We start from the raw sequence: 12,740 nt of genomic DNA on the forward strand, positions 1-12,740 counted from the left end.
GCAGATTATATATTCAAAAGCACTTAATGCAATGCCTGGCTCATAAAATATACATTATCTAGTAATGATAATCCTTCTGGACCAGGCACCAAATTAAGTGGTTTTTGTGCAATTATTTCATGTAATCTTCACAGCTATCTGACACAGTTCACCTCTAAAGCCACTCCCCCATCCCCACCCTGCTTCTTTACAAGTAGAATCTGAAATTACAGCTGAGAACCTTGGTTAAGGTCACAACTGTATGAACTATCAAAGCCAAGATGCTGACCAGCTCAGACAGACTCAGAAGGCCAGGGTTTGATCCTATCTGCTGGAGGAGTCAGTGCATTGCTTGGCTAAGAGCTCATCAGGCCCATTGTCCCTGGGGGGCTCCTGGGTTCTTTGGATCAGATGATAAACCCCACTAATCCACACACTCTCCTTCTGAGGGGGCGCGTTGAAAAGTGTGCTGCTTATTACTTGTTATTACTGTTAACCTCTCTGGCCATTCTATTTAGTTTACATTCACTACAGGTAGACATTTGAGAATTGAGTAGCATTTATATCCGGATAACAGTAACAGCGCAGGTTTATTCATAAATACAGGTAAGAACCGAAAAGAACACTGAGTCTGGTGAATCACACACACTAGATGACATCAGTCTCATACATACTCTTCAGTCATAAAAACCGATCGAATTACCTGATAATCCAATTTTTAAATTACTAATCTAGATTTTGTTTAGATGAATATTGTAATTAGACATTTATAGTAATTAAGATCAATTACCTGAGCTTTTTTTAAACTAACAGCTTTATTGAGATGTAATCCAGATATAAATTCACACTTGAACATGAACTTCTGTTTCTCTTTTTAAAAGGTCCTATTAAAGAAATACAACGTTTAAAGTCAAAAATACTTCTTTTAACGACACTGAGCTTTAACAGCTTTTCATCAAAAGAGAAATGAATTTTTTTCCCTGTGGCTTCTCATTCTTCTCATTGACAAAAATAAAATCCGCTGGTATTGCTACACGTCGGTGGCACATTCATCCGATTTCCAAAGAAACCAAGTTACCAACAGGAAACTTTTTACATCACGCTACCGTGAAATTCAGCGGCACAAACAATAGCGAACTCCGGTACAAAGCACTAAAAAGTCCTACAGGGAGAAGCAGACGGCTTCAAGCAAGCAGTAAGTTTTCGGTCCGCGAACACATCCGACGAGGAAGCCGGAGGAGGGGTGGGGAGAGGGCCCCAGAGGGGCCCCGCCCCGGCAGGCGTGCTCGGCCGGCCTCGGTCCCTCGCCCCCGGGTCGCCGCGCCCGGTGGGCGCCCCTCGGCCGCCACCCCCGCCGCAGAGGCACAGGGAGGGCCGGCGCCCGAGGGCCGCGATTTTCTTCTCCGCGCCGGCCGCCCGAAGAGGGGAGGCAGGGCCGAAGCACGAGCGCGGCACGAGCGTCCCCCCCAGGGCTGGGGGTCGGGACGCGGGTCGGACCCCCGCCCGACTCCGGCCGCCGAACCCCACTCCTCGACCCGCGGCGCCCCACCCCGCCCGCACGACTCCCGCACGCGCCCAGACCCCGCGCGCCCCCGGCCCTCAGACGCCCCGCGCGCGCCTCTCCGCCCCTCGCGTCCCCCGACGCGCCGGAGCCCTCGGCGCCCTCCGCGCGCCCCGGCTCCCCTTTCCGGGACGCCGGCGCCCCCGCGCGCCCCCGCCCCCCGCCCCCGGACGCCCCCCGCCCGGCCCGCCCCCCGCGCCGGGACGCCCGCCTGCGCCGCGGGCCGAGGAGAGGGCGCGGGCCGGCCCGCTCGGCTCCTCCGCTCCGGCTCGGCGCTCGGGCCCAGGCGCCGCCGCGCGCCCCTCCTGGAGGAGGAGGAGGAGGAGGAGGAAGGAGGAGGAGGGAGGAGTTGCGGGAGAGGAGGGACGAGCGCGGCAGTCGCGCCGGCGCTGGGCGAGGAAGCGGAGCGGGCCGCCGCCGGGTGAGCGTCTGCGGAGCCGAGTCGGGGGCTGGGTCCGGGCTTCGCCGTCGGCGCCCTCTCGTCCGTAACCCGGGAAACTGGCCGCGGGGGCTGCTGCTCCCCTCGGGGCGGCGGGGGCGGATCCGGCGCGCGCGGGGCTGGGGAGGCCGCCCGGCGCGCCTGCAGCCGAGGGTCCGGGCGGCGCGAGGCCCGGGCCGCCGCGGCGGGTCCGCGGGCGGGGAGGCCGGGGCGGGGGGGGCGGCCGGCGGGGAAGCGGCGTCCGGGAAGCCGGGCCGGGCGGGGAGCCGGGCGGGGGAGGGCCGAGGCCTGCTTCCGCCGAGCGCCGGTCCGACCCCTCGGCCTCCCCGTCCGCGGCGCGCCGGCCCGGGCCTCCGCCTTTGTTGCCCGCAGCCCCGCCGGCGAGAGGCCGGGGCTTGGCGAAGGCCTGGGGCGGCGGCGCGGGGCCTGCGCGGCTCGCAGCCCGCCGCCCGGCCCGCTCGGCCGCTCCTCGGGCTCGGGCTCGGGCTCGGGCTGTGGTCCAGGGGCCGGAGGGCGCGCGGGCTCGGGAGGGCCCAGGCCGCGTCGGTGCCGCCGCCGCCCCCGCCCGCCGGGAGGTCGCGCCGGGGGCCCCCCGCGTGTGCCGCGCGTGACGGTGCTGCTGGATGGGATTTACTCGCACGGAGGTGGGGGCCGTGGGCTTTTCAGCGGCCCCTGGAAGCGAGACAGGCCTTAATTTTCAATTTGCTTCAGGAGTTGGCAACTTCGGGGACACCATGGTGGCTCATTATGTGGCACAACTATTGACGTTTCTCGGTGGCAGGTCCTGGCACAGAACTCGGAATGCGCGCAGCAGGCTGGATGCCAACTTCACAGTTAGTCGGAAAGTGGAATTTGGGGTTCCCGTCCCCGCGTTTTGGAATTAAGGGCCGGGGGTGGGGGGAATAGGTGACACGGCGCGGGCTGCCGGGAACGAAATGGACCGTGATGAAGTCAGTTCAGCAAATGTTTCCTGAAGGTCTGTCCTGGGTGAGGCGACGTGCTCCTGGGTGCGAGGACGGGGTCGGAGAATGTAGTAATCCCAGTAAAAACGGGAGCGAGGCATCGCACGGTTCCCCAGGACGTTTTGAATGGCCGGGGTTTCTTGGAATACAGATGCGGGTGATCAGACAGAAGTGAACTGCCACCGACTTCAGGGCGAGGTGTCGGACGTGCCCTCAGCCACGGCAGGCGCACATTTAAATTGGCTTTAAAAACCCAACACAGAGCGCGAAATCCACTTAGCTTACTTGAATGAACGAGTGTTAAGTGGAGTACTCCGTGCTGTGGAGGATCCTCCTCACTTAAAAGCATCGGTGGTATTGTTTACCAAGTTGCACAGACAAAGCGGGAAAGTGTAGCCGGGGATATTTCTCTTTTCCTCTGGGCTTTCTAATTTTTCCTCACTGCTGCATCTTCGCGGCGGGTGCGGTAACTTTCGGAATCCGTCTCTGTTCGAAACACAGTCTTTCGTCGCAACCCTTTGGTTCCAGGACCTTCTGAAACGTTTTCTCCTTGCCTTTGGGGAAGCTGGCTCACAGACCGTCCCCTTGATAACGCATCTCAGGAGAACTGATTATCCGGGGTTGGTCAAGTGCTTTCCACTCTTTGCTCTGGTTAAGGACGAGCCTTTACCCTTTTTGGGTCTCCATTCAGCATCTCTTTGGAAATATTTTCCCCCTTATTATGATCTTTAAATGCCTTCTAAATTGATCGGAGGTACCTGGCACTGCCCTTTTGCCTTCTTTTAGTGGGAAGATAGGGCAGGCCTTAAACATGGCCTCCCCGGAACCGAGGGGCACACTCTCGGGTGTCCCGTGGCATCGTCCCAAGGCAGCACCTTATAGGGAGTGGCAGGGAAGGGGTTTGGGTGACCTTGACCTGGGCTGTAGCCTACCTGGGCAGTGCCATGACCTGGGAGGAAAAGCTGTGCTGACTGGATTCTTACCCATTTTGCCATCGGGAGTATTCCTTTTAACGCCCCTCTTTTGGGGGGAACAGAAGCAAGTGTCTGCTTAAGACTGTCTTGTTATGTAACTTCACTCCTCAGAGAAAACTCTGGTAGTTTTTCTCCACTGCCGTTGGTTTTCAGGAAACTTGTGTTATTAATAGCAAGTATCTTTGGGGCACCTGGGTGGCGCCAGTCTTTGGGGGTCTGCCTTCTGCCCAGGGTCCTGGGATCAAGCCCCACATCGGTCACCCTGCTCAGCTGGGAGCCTGCTTTTCCCTTGCCCTCTGCCTTCAGCTTCCCCTGCTTGTGCTCTCTCTCTCTCACTCTCTCTCAGTGTTTCAGTTAAATAAGATCTTTAAAAAAAAATAGCAAGTATCTTTTATTTTGCTCATAGAAGTACTTGTGTGATCTTATTTAAAAGTCACAATATAGTCTGAAAAATGGAAATGTTATGTCCATTTTTCAATTTGTGGCAATTACTGTTTTCTCAAAAATATGCAGTCATGTGGAATGGGTTGTTACACAAATATGTTGAATATGAGGTCAGATACCCCATGTTATTTATATATAGCGTAACTAATGGGTGTGTGCACATAGATTTTAATACTCAATAGCGGTAGGTAGGTAGGTAAATGACCTAAGCTAGGATCACTGTTTGCTATTTTGTTTGTTGGATCTTTTATGGGAAGTGAAGATTATTTCAGTTCTTGGTCCCCATCCCTAATCTTTTTCCAGTTTTAGAAATGGCACATCTGTGGTGCCTGAGTATTTCTGTAAAATTACTCCTTTTACAAGGGAGAAATTTATAATACAAGTGTATGCCATAAAAAGGGGGAACTTTGTTCTATGACTAGATTGAGAGAGAGTAGTTCGGGGAGTAAAAACGAAAGAGCATTGGGACATGTTTTAAATTGCATCTACAGTGAAGTGGTCTTTAATGTTTTTGTGGTTAATTTGTTATTCTGTATAGTATGTTGGTTTAGCAGGTAAGTAGTGAAGGCTTTAGAACTAAGGCACATTTTAAACGGACTTCAGGATCTCTGATGATGCATACAAACATTAAATTTTACTTAATGGGGCAATTATTTTTAGGTGCCTGTGGACTTACTGATGTTTTGAGAATGGATGTACTTAGATAAAGTCATTTAAGATTTGAATTCTCATGTTGCAAAGGGTCGTGAGTACCTTTTGGTGGTGTTTGATCTTTAATATACATTACTAGCTTTGTGACTTTGAACCATGTCCCTCCATGTCCTCCTCCTGTGGGGCTCAAGTGAGGATAATAAACCCACCTGACAGAGTTATTGTGAATATTTTATTTAAAGTAAACTCCAAACTCTGTACCATGGGCTACAAGATTTCTGCCCAGTTCTTCCATTCATCTCAAACAACCCTGTCTTTCTCACCATGAAGTTAACCCTCTAGCCTTTCTGTTCTCTCGCGTTCCAGGCTGTTTCTGGCCTCCTCATCTGTGACGTGGTAGTTCATTTGCCTAGAGTGTTGTTCTTATTGTCAGTTCATTCTCTCTCAAGCCCAGGTTCATGGCATCGGGGAAGTCTGTCCCGACTACTCGTCCTTCTAGGCCCGTCAGGAGTCCTGTCTTACCAGTTTGTATGTTTTCATCATGACATTTACTGCAGCGTATAACTATTTTATTTCTTTTGGTCTTTCTCCTCCTCAAAGTCCCACATGGGCAGAATGTGCTCTGTGTTTCTGTGTCTCCCTAACACATCCTTTAGGGACATGGCATACAGAAAGTGCTTGTAGTTTTTATGTTGTTGTGTACACATTAAAGGCAAGGGTGTACAGGGTAGATGGTAGAAATCTGTTGGCTTTTTGTGTTGCTTATTTTGTGTTGCCCATCTGATCTGCTTAGCTGAATAAATCATAACACTAATAAGACCAACGTTTTTGTAACTTTAGGGCCCAGCTCACCCTACACAGAGAGAACAGTGGTTTTTTTGGTCTGTTTGTTTATGTTTTTTTAAGTCAGGTCTACTCCCAACCTGGGTCCCAAACTTGACCCGAAGATCAAGAGTTACTGCTCTACTGACTGAGCCAGGCAGATACCCCAGGAACTGTCTTTAGCTGTAGACCCATAACGTGGGTCTGAGCTTACTCAAGTGTCCAGCTGGCCACTCACGAGTAGGCACAGGCCTTCATCACTTCTGGAAGTGTAGTTCTCTAGAGTGTATGGAGAGTAACAACTCCAGAGCACATTTCCCTTAATGTTAGCTCACGGAGCTTGATAAGGTAAACCCATGGTTATCTGGCACCTCTGGCATTCTCAGTTCTGTGATGCGGAATTCAGCAGGAGGGAAAAAACCTCATTTGGAATCAGACCAGTACGAGGCCTAGATAACTAACTGGTTATGGGGAAGGCAGTCTTTCATAGGGATGAAGATCTAGGTTTGAATTTCAGCTCTGTGACTTTATAGGGTAGGATTTTATTTTTATTTATTTATTTTTAAAAAGATTTTATTTATTTATTTGACAGAGATCACAAGTAGGCAGAGAGGCAGGTGGGGGGGGGGGACAGGCTCCCCGCTGAGCAGAGAGCCTGATGCGGGGCTCGATCCCAGAACCCTGGGATCACAACCTGAGCCGAAGGTAGAGGGTTTAACCCACTGAGCCACCCAGGCGCCCTAGGGTAGGTTTTTAAAATAAATTCGGTCTTACTTGTTTTATCTGTAAAATAGTAATAGTGTCTTTCTCAGCATTGTTGTGGAGATTAAATGAGAAAACACACAGAAATGTATGGATTCAGTGAGGAGTATAACCTGCTGATATTAATAATCACTTTAGGGGCACCTGGGTGGCTCAGTCAGTTAAGCATCTGCCCTCAGCTCAGGTCATGATCCCAGGGTGCTGGGATTGAGCCCTGCATCAGGTTCCCTGCTCACTGGGGAGCCTGCTTCTCCCTCTCCTGCTCCCCCTGCTTGCGTGCTTTCTCTCCGTCAAATAAATAAAATCCTAAAAAAAAATAATCAGTTTAAAATATACTGAGGTTAGCTAAAAGGAGCATTGTGGGTGATTAGTAACATATATGCAAGACTTCGTTTTTCTTTCTTTCTTTCTTTTTTCTTTTTCTTTCTTTTTTTTTTTTTGCATTTACTTTATTTGAGAGTGTGTGTGTGAGATAGAGCACAAGCAGGGGGAGCACCAGAGGGAGAAGCAGGCTTCCCGCCGAGCAGGGAGCCCGATGTGGGGCTCCATCCCAGGACTGTGAGATCGCGACCTGAGCCAAAGCCAGACACTTAACCAACTGAGCCACCCGGGCATCCCAAGACTTGGTTTTTCTTAAAGAAGCCCTGTGTGGGACAGGGAGTAAGACCAAAGGAACAAGAAAAATGAAAATAAAAGAGGAAAGACTGTGGGAGCCCATGGAAGTATTGATGGTGGCAGCTACTAGGATTGTGAGGGTTACAGATGTGGGCAGCTATCGAGTTGCTTGGCACTGGGTCACTGCAATCAGCTGGGGGGAGATGTAGACCAACAAAGGTACAGCACTTGGCCTTCTGCAGGGCTCCAGGCTCTTGTTTTATACTGGTGCAATATATATACGTACATTTGTATCACTGTTAACAGCCATCACACTGAAATATTTTCTTAAAATTATTAAAAGGGCATCACACTTGGAGAATATGTTTGAGGAGCAGTGACTGTCCCATTGTCCTTGGGAGCAGACTGTTGAGTAATAGAGAAGAAAGAAGGAAGAAAAGACAGAGATCTCTGAAGGCTTGGGAGACAAACCGTTATCTCAGCATCAGTGAACCTGAAGATGTCACTATGCCATCCTGAAGTTTTGCAACAGGTAAATTTGGTCATCCGAAGAGGCACCTATGTACAGCACTTCAGTGACAGCACGAGATTATTTATATTTGGTGTGCGTGCTTGTGTGTAAGGTTTCCCTTTTAGGAGAACAGAGGACTCTGTGGCCCCCAATGGGAAAAATGTCCATCAAAAACAATTTTAAGAATTTGATGTTATTCTTTAGAATGATTTGGGAAAGGTAAATTCATCACGTGCTCTAGATGGCCTATTATTTGGAACTGCTGATGGTTGTCCTTGTGGGGAATAGGTGTTATTTTGGGTACCCCAGCAACACTGGATGGTTGAAGCAGCAGGGTTAATACACCGGTAAAGTAAGGTAATTCTCACTGGTGTACTGTTACTTAGTATGATTTTGCTTCTGTAAATTTTGTTTTGGTGTTTATAGTAATGAGATGTTTCTTATTAAAGCTTAATTTTGGTTTTAAAGGAAATATCATCCCTATGAAAATAATCATTTTTATCTGTTGACAATTGCTTTTGAAAGTGAAAAAAATATACTTAGGGAATAATATTATTACCAAATGTCACAGACTGTGGAAGTATGTAAGCATTTAACACACATAGAATTATTTTAAGATTTTAATAGTTTTGTGCATTTGGAGAATTACTGCATTTGAGGGTTAAAAGGGAGCTTCAGATTATTGGCCAGCTTCATCCTTGCATACATCCTGGGGAGAGGGAAACTGAGGTGAAGCAGTCGGCCCAAGTCATAGACCACAGTGCTAGCAGAGTCGCAACTGGAGGGCACGTCCTGTGGATGCGCGATGTTTTCATTCACTCCTGGGAGGTGGGGAACTTGAATCTGTGTCTTCGTGGAGGAGGTAACAGTTGAGCCGGCTCTTGGAGGGTGAGCTGTGTTTGGGACATTATCTTAAAGCGTCGGGACATTATCTTAAAGAGGCTGAACAGCAGGAGCTATAATAGCAACCTAGAGATTCTTTTCTCCTCTTTCCAGAGTGAGGCTACCTATATTCTGTTTCTTAGTTTACGTCCTTGATTTAATGGAGCTCATTCTAGTAACTTCCTGAGAAAGGTGGGGTTATTGTGTTTTGTTCAGTCTTTGTCAGAAAGCATGTATGTTCCAAATATCTAATTTATAGTCTGTGTGTGTAGAATTCTAGGTTATTGTTTTATTTATTTATTTATTTTTTTAAAAAGATTTTATTTATCTGTCAGAGGCAGAGAGAACACGTGTATGCACACATGCAGGGGGAGCGGCAGGCAGAGGGAGAAGCAGGCTCCCCGCTGAGCAGGAAGCCCAGTGTGGGGCTCGATCCCAGGACCCCGAGATCATGATCTGAGCTGTAGGCAGATGCTTAACCAGCTGAGCCACCCTGGCGCCCCTCGGTTATTGCTGTAGTCAGGATGGAGTAGGTGATGCTGCATTGATAGATGAACTCTGAAATTTTCGCGGGTAAATAGAAGTTCTGTCTTGCTTGCCCCAAGTCTGCACTGCGCCTGGGCTCTTCCTGCGTCGTCTTTGGGTCCAGTCTGCTTTCACCCGCAGGTCCCCGTCACCGTCCCCCGACGGCTCTGCATTACCACAGCAGGCGCAGGGGAGAGCTGACGGGTCACGCTGGCCCTGAACTATTTGGCCCAGAAGTGACACATGTCATGTTCCTCACAGTCCATTTACCAGAAGCCGTGGCCCTGCACGGGTGCCGAGCAGTGTGCACACGCACAAGAAGTCGCTCCCTGGGAACGCATGCTGCACTGAAAAGAAATTTGCTCTTGGAATTTTGAAGATGTTGGACCAGCAGTTTGCTGCGTTACTGAGTTAGTTGCTGTTTCCCATCAGTTGTGTGTCATGTTCCCCTCATTTTGGGGGAAGCTTTTAGTTTCATTTTGCTATCTCCTACAAATTTCATCACGGTGCGCCTGCTTATTGTTCTTCTTTGTACTGAGTGTTCCATGGAGCCTTTCAGTCTGTGAGCTTGTGTCGTTCCTTTACAGGAAAATTCTCCGTTTCTTCTGTAATTTCTTCCCTTTCATTTTCTTGTCTTGAACTGAAGCTCTTCTTCACCAGATGTTGGACTTCGTGGATCAGTATCTTAATTTTTTTAGTTTTTTCCTCAACTTTTAAAGCCAGAATAAAAACGAAAGCAGCAAACATAGATCTTTGGACCTTACTTTTAACCAGTTTGTAAAACAAAGTTCTCAAAGGGCCTTATCTACTGGGTACTTAACCAGTGAGGCTGTACTTGGTCATCGGCAATGAAAGCGCTACTGTTGTTTAGGGAACTTGCGGCGTTTTTAGCTAGTACATTAGTAAGTGTCTACACAGGTATAAAAATGTAAACATTAAACATTTAATATGTGCATACTTCATAGATGGTGATGAACTGGTATATAGGTGTGCTACCTTCTTTTTTTAAGATTTTTTTTCTTAAAGATTTTATTTATTTATTTGAGAGAGGGGGGGGGGAGAGAGAGGTCAGCAGGAGAAGCAGACTCCCTGTCCAGCAGGGAGCCTGATATGGGACTCTATCCTGGGACTCCAGGATCATGACCTGAGCTGAAGGCAGTTGCTTAACCAACTGAGCCACCCAGGCACCTTAAGATTTCATTTTTTAGGTAACGTCCACATCCAGCATGGGGCTTGACCTCATGACCCAAGATCAACAGTTGTGTGCTCCACCGACCGAGCCAGCTAGTCACCCCAAGTGTTCTGCTTTTTAAATTTTAAATGTTAAAGAATGAATTAAAGTTAAAGAGGAGTGAATTTAGCTCATTAATCAATTCTTATATAAGCCAGCTCCCTTAATATTTTAAATGATTGGATTTGTGAACATTTTCATATTTAACTTAATAGAAATGTATTGAACACAGTTAAAAAGATGCTTAGAGATGCTCGTGTAAAATTTTGTTTCTGCAGGTTAAATTTCTTAGTCTCTGCATATTTTTCTTTGCCCTGAGTCAGGTACTTACAGAACTGAGCATGCTTTAGAGATCAACCTATTTTATATGGGAAAACAGACTAACAAAGGAGAGATTGATTCAGTGTCACACAGCAAACTAGTGCTACCCCATATTTTTGTGTCAGTAGCCTATAGGGTGGGAGAGAATCACTTGAAAATTTATTAGAGCTTTTGTTGTAATTATAAATTTATTTATTTTTTTAAAAGATTTTATTTATTAGAGAGAGAGCTGGGCAGTGGGGAGAGAGAGGAGCTGGGCAGGGAGTCTGATGTGTGGGGCTTGATCCCAGGACCCTGGATCATGGCCTGAGCTGAAAGGCAGATGTTTAGCTGACTGAGCCATCCAGGTGCCCCTTAATTTATTCTTAATTAAATTTGAAATTACTTGGCAGTTTTAAGTTCATTTTTCTTAACTTGCTTATCTTTAAATTTCTTTATCTACCTTTGTAATCATGCAAATAATCATAATTCTTTGTAAAATAAAGCTTGTTGTGTAAGATCTGGAGGCCCTAAAAGAAGTCCAAGGAATTCTGTTCCATTTACTATTTTTCATTTATTTTTATTTGCATGTAGTCGTCAAGAACTGTGACGAGTAGGAGATTGCACCTTGTGCTCAGGCTGTCACCTTAGCCTGGCAGTTTCATGATTGCTGCTGGAAGACCTGACACTCCTGATAAAGGACTTCATTACTGAGGGCACTGACAGCATGTGAGAAAAGAATGTAGAGGCCCGAGGAGAAAGCAAGGAAATGAAGTGGGAGGCAGTTAACTACTGTGGCTGAGAGCACAGGCAGTTAAGTGGCAGCAGGAGATTGGATTCTGCATGTATTTTGAAAGTAGTTGAACCATGACCCCGAATGTGGCGAGGGAGAGGGAGAGGAACCATGGATGATTGTGGAGGTTTCAATCTGAGCAGTTGGAAGGATGGGGTAACCATAGACCGAAGTGGCAAAGGCTGCAAGTAGAGCAGGTATGGGGCTGCGATGGGAGAGATCCGGAGTTCAGTTTTGAACACATTTAGTCTCGGATATTCCTAACACAGTGAGTGGCAGTGTCAAGAAGGAAGTTGACTAAAACGAGGCTAATGAAAGATGTGGATCTGGGAGTGGAGGAGACACCAGCGCTATTTCAGGCATGAGACCGAGGGAAGTCACTGGGGTGTGAGGAAAAGTGACCCAGCGTGAGTGCTCCGGTATCCAGCGTGACAGATTGGAGACACGGTAGTGGAGAAGGACTGATCAGCTGTGGCAGGTGCTGTGGATAGAGCAGGTAAGAACTGAGCACTGATGCTGGATTGACAGTGAGATGTCATTGGTGACCTTGACCAGAGCAGTTTGTTTGATGTGGTAGAGAAGGTGTCTGATGTGGGTAGAGGGAAACCGGGAGGAAAGGATTAGTAGGTCTCCAGTATGTATGTTTCTCCCAAGGTGTTTTGTTGCAGAGGGAGTTAAAGAGACGGAACCATAGCTGGTGGGGAAGGTAGCCTAAAGACAAGTTTGTATACATGAGAAATGATGCTTTTAGGAGGAATCCAGTAGAGAGGGGAGCTTGTTGGGACGTGAGGGAGATCCAGTAGACAAATGGAGGGGAGGGCCTTGAGAGAGGTGCACGGATAGGTAAAGGAACAGGATGGTTTTGTCCGAAGTTTTCTTCTCATGTCCTAATTTTCTCAGTGAGCGAGGAAGCTGGGCCATCAGCTGAGATTAAAGATGGGGGAGTACCTGTTACAGGTCGAAGAAAGATCGGGGCTGGTTGGCAATAAACAGGAGAGAGTGAATGGATCAGGGAAGTGTAGTTTGATTTCCAGGCAGCATTAAGTTTCCAGCAGAGGTTCATGGGTCATGACGTTAAGTGAGACCAGGCAGAGTGGTATGTGTTTCTCCAGCCACGTTTTCCTGTAAGGGTGTAGACATGGCATGGGCAGAGTTGGATTGAAGCAGTGATGTTTTGCCAAGAGAGTGTGTCAGAGTCAAGTGAGAACGGGAATTGAGGGTACATGCTAGGGAATGATTGTGATTGAGTGTGGAATAGAAGCTGAGTAAGGAGTTAAGAGGGTCACTGA

General features: G+C 48.2%; 1 protein-coding gene across 4 annotated transcripts in view; it reads left to right on the plus strand.

The window, feature by feature from the left end:
- The first annotated feature begins 1,887 nt into the window (after window positions 1-1,887).
- The window catches only part of SOCS6 (suppressor of cytokine signaling 6), a 39,393-nt gene continuing 28,540 nt past the window's right edge, over window positions 1,888-12,740 (plus strand). The window contains exons 1-3 of one of the 4 annotated variants that reach the window (XM_059409813.1): window positions 1,888-2,021; window positions 2,691-2,812; window positions 7,553-7,741. The gene's annotated coding sequence lies outside the window, so the exon portion shown is untranslated. Of the gene's footprint in view, window positions 2,022-2,690; window positions 2,813-2,867; window positions 2,956-7,552; window positions 7,742-12,740 lie in introns of those variants that run through there. The other 3 variants (XM_059409816.1, XM_059409815.1, XM_059409814.1) reach the window with 3 other exon arrangements.

The sequence above is a fragment of the Mustela nigripes genome, chromosome 8, assembly GCF_022355385.1.
Source record: "Mustela nigripes isolate SB6536 chromosome 8, MUSNIG.SB6536, whole genome shotgun sequence".
Lineage (NCBI taxonomy): Eukaryota > Metazoa > Chordata > Mammalia > Carnivora > Mustelidae > Mustela > Mustela nigripes.